Genomic DNA, 6,413 nt, shown 5'->3' with positions numbered 1-6,413 from the left:
CTAAGTAGTGCCTAGCTCCCAGCTATCCATGCTCCAAAACCCGAAGTGATTCCCAGTGGCCCCTGCTGCATGTCAGAGAAATTGGATTTCTGATAACCCTTTATGCGGACCCTTTGTTGGAGTATCTGGAACATTTACAGTAATCACTACAGAGTGATGTATCATGTAAGTAATAGTGAGTTGAATGCATACATAGTTATAGGCAAAATATTAATCAGAATATTGCTGTGTACTAGCGTTCAGAGTTGATACAAAGTAGAAAAAATGGTTTAGGTTGGAAAGGCTATACATGTAGGTGAGGAATAACTGCTGTATTTAATCATACTATTTGCATCGAATGCTATATGAGTGTACCAAAACCAATATGGACGGATCCCTGGGCTCTTAAAATATGATTGCTTTTTCTCAATTTTTGCAGGTGTCGATACCCAAAAAAGAAAGAAACAACACACAATAGTGTAACACTGTAATGACAACGTTCTTAGTGCTTAATTCATATATTGATGTAAGCCTCCTACCGAAATAAATGGTCTACAGTGCAAATGTAGACAAACACGTTTATTTAGGGACAAAGGGGTCACCAAGGTTCCATCAATCTTCTTATCACTGGTTTTGTCTCAAAAGGACATAGAAGAGAAACTTCATGGTGCAATACAATAAAAAAAATTTTTTTAAACCTAACAGGAGTGATTTTTCTACAGCAAATGCAGACACACAGAGCAGTTTGTAACACAATCAAACAAGCATCCCTGGATCGCTCCTTGGATGGTCCCAAGTCCTTAAAGTCCTCCTGTATACTCCATACCGACCGGTTTCGATATCCAAGTGATATATTTTTGAAGGTTCATACCTGAGTGATTCACTACTGCTAATAGGTTCAGCTGGGGCTATCCAATTAGCCCCTGAGGCACAAAAAAAATAATCCTGATAAGCTGCTACCGGGCCCTGTGATAATATATGGGATCAGGAACTTAAACCCTATATCAGTGGTCACCAACCCGTCGCTCCCAAGCTACTGGTAGCTTGCGGTAGCGATCTGGGTGGCTCGAACACTCTGCAGCTGCCCGCCCATCCATCCATCCATTTCCTGCCTGCCCGCATGTCCCTCTGAAATATGACATCTAACACATTAGAGGTCATATTTCACATCTAGCGTCTGACAGCGAGCATAGCGCTAAGCGCTGCCGGGAATTCCGGGTAACACTGGAACGCAGATGCTAGAGGTGAAATATGACCTCTGTCAACCAATCACAGCAGATGCTAGAGATCTGGGTGTGTGGATTGTTTAGGGTCCGGGCGGGGTGAGGTGTATTTGTGGGTTCATGGTAAGTCCTGGGGTATGGTATCACTGAGCTGCGCTCTGAAAGGTTCTCTATGATGTACTTCATAGAATCTTAATGAGCTTAATACAGTATATGCAAATATAAATTAACTTTGCTATAATAGTGGAATAATATATAATGATGATCAGATCCTAGTAAATTTTATTATTATTTTTTGGGGCCAGCAGTGTCCTGTGGTGGTGCAGCAGTGAATAGACTGTGTCTATTCAGAGAGGCTGCCCCCATAGTGGAAAAAATGGGGTATGTGGCGTCACAGGTGTACCACGATAGTAGGTCATGCCCCCTAATTTCGGGTGGCCCCTTCTCTTTGTCCAGTTTTGGGAAGTATGTATGCAGCATATTGGACATTGCAGTGTGTGGCAAAAAATTAGACTCATGAAAAGGGTACTTTGACATTTGGGATTACTCAGACCTGACCTGACACATTTTTAGCCAATGGACAAAACCATGTTGCACTTGAGCAAATGTAACATGTGCAGAGAGAGTTAGATTTGGGTTGGGTGTGTTCAAACTGAAATCTACATTGCAGTGTAAAAATAAAGCAGCCAGTATTTACCCTGCACAGAAAAAAATAACACACAAATCTGTGGTTTGAGTGATCCATTTGCAACAGGGTTGACCTTTTCCTAATTGGCACCTCTTGCAAATGATTGTTTCACAGATAAAAGTGTAAAACTACTAGTCATCTTCTTGGTCCCCTTAGGTTATGAAGCTTTACCCCAAGCATCATCGGCAGCCCTAGTGCACAAGGATTCTCTTTGTTAATTTTGAATAGAAGAGTATTTTTGCAAAATTGATAATGGACCATCTGCTATCATTGTGTCTAGATGGTTTTGTCCCTACCTCTTATTACTCTGGCACTAATAATGATGCAGATGCCTTGACAAATGTCAGAATTTGGCCTAGACATGACCATGTGTTTTATTATCATCACTGCTGCCACTTATGGTGACTTATATGGACACAAACCTCATTATGAATTTTATCAGTTTGTTCTTGTCCAACACAATCCTCATAAACATCCTCTGTGTCAGATACACCTCTTTATTATTGTTCTTCCATAGTAGCAACCTTCATTTTTAGGTCCAAAACAGAATCATAACTTTTACTCACACATAGCATCCTAAGACTCTTCTCATGGATCTGTCCATCTTTTGAACTGTACAGTATGTTCATCCTTCATGTCTTTTCTGTGTACTGATTTAAAGGTGACCTATCTAGACTCAGAGTAAAAAGGTGTTGTCTGTGTTGGGCTTGGAGTTTAACGATAAGCATTCTTGTGCATGAAAGAGCAGTAGCAGCACCACCACAGCCATGTTCTGAACTTTTCCTTGCCACTTGTGTGGTGTATGGGATAGTGGCAATTTTTTTTTACTTTGACAGTAGCATTTCCCTTTATAGTTAAAGGTGATGTTTTTTTTTTTAGAACAATAAAACATTTTTTTAGATTGCTAAACATTGTTTACTACACCTCTTTAGTCATTGATCACCTCTATAAGTACTATGACAGCTGGCAGTAGTAAGAGGTTGCTACAGTTCTTCTACCGAATGATCCATGATTGATTTTCATATTTTACTCCAGGATAGGAGTAGTTAAAGTTAACAGCCACCACAACAATTGAATGTACAAAGATTGTTACATTTACTATGCACTTTTATTAAAATACTATTTCCACTTTGAGAACTTTGAGGTACAGCTGATGTTGATACCAAAACAGCCAGTAAGGAGAAAAATATACGGTTTCAAAAATATAGTGACAAAGATGCCTGTTGTCTGACATTTACACCCTTCTAGCCCACTCTAGTAACCTCTCTAATAGCATCTATTGAAGCACAGCTACAACCTCCAACCTCTCCATGCACTCTTCTGTGTGAAATGGTGCCTGGCCATGGAGTAGATACTCTTGCATGTAATCCACACATGAGAGATCTGAGATTTCTTAGAAAAAGTTTTGCCTCATTTGGAGATCCAAACTTGACGGAAGACCCAAGCCTGGAGATCCAAACTTGACGGAAGACCCAAGCCAGGACTCCAAGGTCAGGTATGTTCAGATTTATGTAAAAATCAACCACACCATTGCCTGATATTTAAAGAGCCCTTTGTCCCTCCACCCTCCCCCTTTTTTATTTTCCTTTATATATTTTATTGAATTTTATTATGTTTGTCTACTGTTTTGCTAGCAGTTATTGAGACAGATTTTTGTATGATTGCTGCATACTTGGCCTTACTGCAACCCCATCTTTTTGTAGCCCTTTACCATACAGACTTTCTGTGCAGTTGATCTGCTTGCACTCCTCCAAATTTGTGACTAATCTAATTTTGCTATATGATTGTTGTACTTTTATAGTTTTGATACTGTACTGCTTCTTCATTTACTGCAACTGTTTTGTTTCTTTACCTGATTTCTTGTGAAAACTTAATAGCCACACCATAATTACGGCTTGCTGGTGCAAGAAAATACTGTACTAGATCAATTACAGTTCATTCTCCTGTTAAAAGTCTGGCATACTGTATACAGGTGAAACTTGAAAAGTTAGAATATCCTGCAGAAGTTGATTTATTTCAGTAATTCAACTTAAAAGGTGAAATAAATATATTATGTAGACTCCTTACATGCACAGCAAGATATTTCAAACCTTTTTTTGTTCTAATTTTGATGATTACGGCTTACAGTTTATAAAAACCCCAAATCCAAAATCTCAGAAAATTTAGAATCTTGCGAAAAGGTTTAATAATGTAGGCTCAAAGTGTCACACTTTATACAGCTAATTACTCCAAAAGGATATAATGTCAGGGAGCGCTTCTCAATTAATCGAAGATAAATATATATAAAAAAAAAACGCAATTTAATAAACATACGAAAAAAGATATTTATAAAAGTGTCACAGTAATACTAATAATCGCATATCCTGCTGTACATAAACAGACTTTAAATGTCTAAACAATCCCATTAATAACCTTGTTTACCCAGTATAATGCTGTAATAGGTATAGCTTTCCCCTCAAATGCTATGCTCAAAATCCGCATCCAGATGTATATTGACTTAATAGATGGTAAATGGACAGCAAGTGTGGACTGGGGTGACCGCAGCCTGGAGGGGATTGTCAGGAAAAGGCCATTCAAAAGTGTGGGGGAGCTTCACAAGGAGTGGACTGAGGCTGGAGTTGGTGCACCAAGAACCACCACACACAGACCGATCCTAGACATGGGCTTTAAATGTCGTATTCCTCTTGTCAAGCCGCTCCTTTTGCGCAAAAACGTCCGAAATTGCACGTTTTTCAGAAATCGCCAACTTAATGAGATGCGAATTTCGGCAAAAAAATTGCACTTTTTGCCATGAATTCGCACATTCTGAAGTGGTGATTTCTCAATTCGCATACAGATGTTTTCCCATTGAAAAACATACAATTCTCAAATTTACTGGGGTGCGAATTTGGAAATCGCCCCCAAAAAATGTGCAAAAATCACCAAAAAAATAGACCAGGTTCTGACTGGCGAATTTGTCAGAAACATGCACAGATCATTGCAATCTGTGCATGGTTCTGGTGTTAAAAAAAAAAAGGTTAAATTAAAAAAGTGGGGGAGAAAACAGCGTGGGGTCCCCCCTCTTGAGCATAACCAGCCCCAGGCTCAAGGAGCCAGTCCTGGTTTCATAAAATCACGGGGCTGAACAAATAGGGGTCCCTGGGATTTTATTAAACCAGCACCAGGCTCAAGGGCCGGTCCTGGTTCCCAAAATACGGGGGACAAAATGAGTAGGGGTCCCCCGTATTTCAAGAACCAGCACCGGGCCCAACCAGCCAGCAGGGTAATGACAATGGGGAGACTTTTTATACAAGTCCCCCCGGCCAAAGCATTCACCCCCTGACCGGTCAGCATGGGCAGGGGTCCTGGGGGAGTGGCGACCCCCCCCAAAGAAGGGGTCCCCCCTCCAAAACTTACCTGCCCATGCTGAAGCCCAGGGCTATCCTCGATGCCCCTGGGCATCGAGCTGATAATTGTGTAAAAATATATAGTTCCACAGCCGTATACAATAGTTTCTCTGAGTCCCAGCAAGCCTGCCCCACATGCAGGGACTTGGAGAACCACAAGTCCCAGCATGTGGGGCAATAAAGGGCCCGCTGGGACTTGTAGTCCCACAGTAGCACAAATAGTTAAATATACACAAACACACTGAGAGTACAACTTTATTACACACGGAGCCCATTCATCCAAACTCACCTATTTTGCCACAAAGCATCGGTCCCCTTGTCCTGTAGAATCCACTGGGATACCTGTGGGGAGAAAACATACTCTACAGCGCTTCCCCGGGAGCCCTACAGCACTCTAATCACGGTCCGGTGTTCTGTTTACATCTGGGGCCTAGCCCCCAGACCGGGACTTAGCCAATCATGGACCGGCATGGGGGTTGTCCCGGACCATGATTGGCAGGTTGGTGGGCCTAAGTCCTGGTCTTTGGGTGGAGCCCCAGATGTAAACAGAATACCGGACCATGATTAGAGTGCTGCAGGGCTCCCAGAGAAGCGCTGAAGACGTCTGTGAGTATGTTTTCTCCCCACAGGTACCCCAGTGGATTCTACAGGACAAGGGGACCGATGCTTCGTGGCAAAATAGGTGTTTGGATGAATGGGCACCGTGTGTAATAAAGTTGTACTGTCAGTGTGTGTATCTATTTAACTATTTGTGCTACTGTGGGACTACAAGTCCCAGCGGGCCCTTTATTGCCCCACAGACTGTGACTTGTGGTTCTCCAAGTCCCTGTTGTGGTGCAGGCTTGCTGGGACTCATAGTTCAACAGCAGTATACAGTAGTTTCTCTATCCTTTTACACAATTATCAGCTTGATGCCCCACCGCCCAGGGGCATCGAGGACAGCCCCGAGCTTCAGCAATGGCAGGTAAGTTCTGGAGGGGGGGGGGGACCTCTTCTTTGGGGGGGTCACCACCCCCCAGGACGCCTGCTGACCGGTCAGGGGATGAATGCTTTGGCCGGGGGGACTTGTATAAAAAGTCTCCCCCCGGCTGTGGCATTACCCTGCTGGCTGGGCCCAGTGCTGGTTCTTGAAATACG

The 6,413-nt window shown here is 42.5% G+C and overlaps 1 long non-coding RNA gene across 1 annotated transcript; it reads right to left on the bottom strand.

Moving 5' to 3' along the window:
- Positions 1–540: 540 nt before the first annotated feature.
- Positions 541–5,466, bottom strand: LOC146060046 (uncharacterized). Its single transcript, XR_014470367.1, has 2 exons — positions 3,369–5,466; positions 541–3,336 (listed from the first exon to the last, which is right to left on the bottom strand). It is a non-coding gene; the product is annotated as an uncharacterized LOC146060046 (long non-coding RNA).
- Positions 5,467–6,413: the final 947 nt, after the last annotated feature.

The sequence above is a fragment of the Crinia signifera genome, chromosome 2, assembly GCF_055691185.1.
Source record: "Crinia signifera chromosome 2, ASM5569118v1, whole genome shotgun sequence".
In the NCBI taxonomy this organism is placed as follows: Eukaryota; Metazoa; Chordata; class Amphibia; order Anura; family Myobatrachidae; genus Crinia; species Crinia signifera.
Note: the sequence above shows the minus strand (reverse complement) of the source record. Positions and strands in the feature narration are given on the sequence as shown.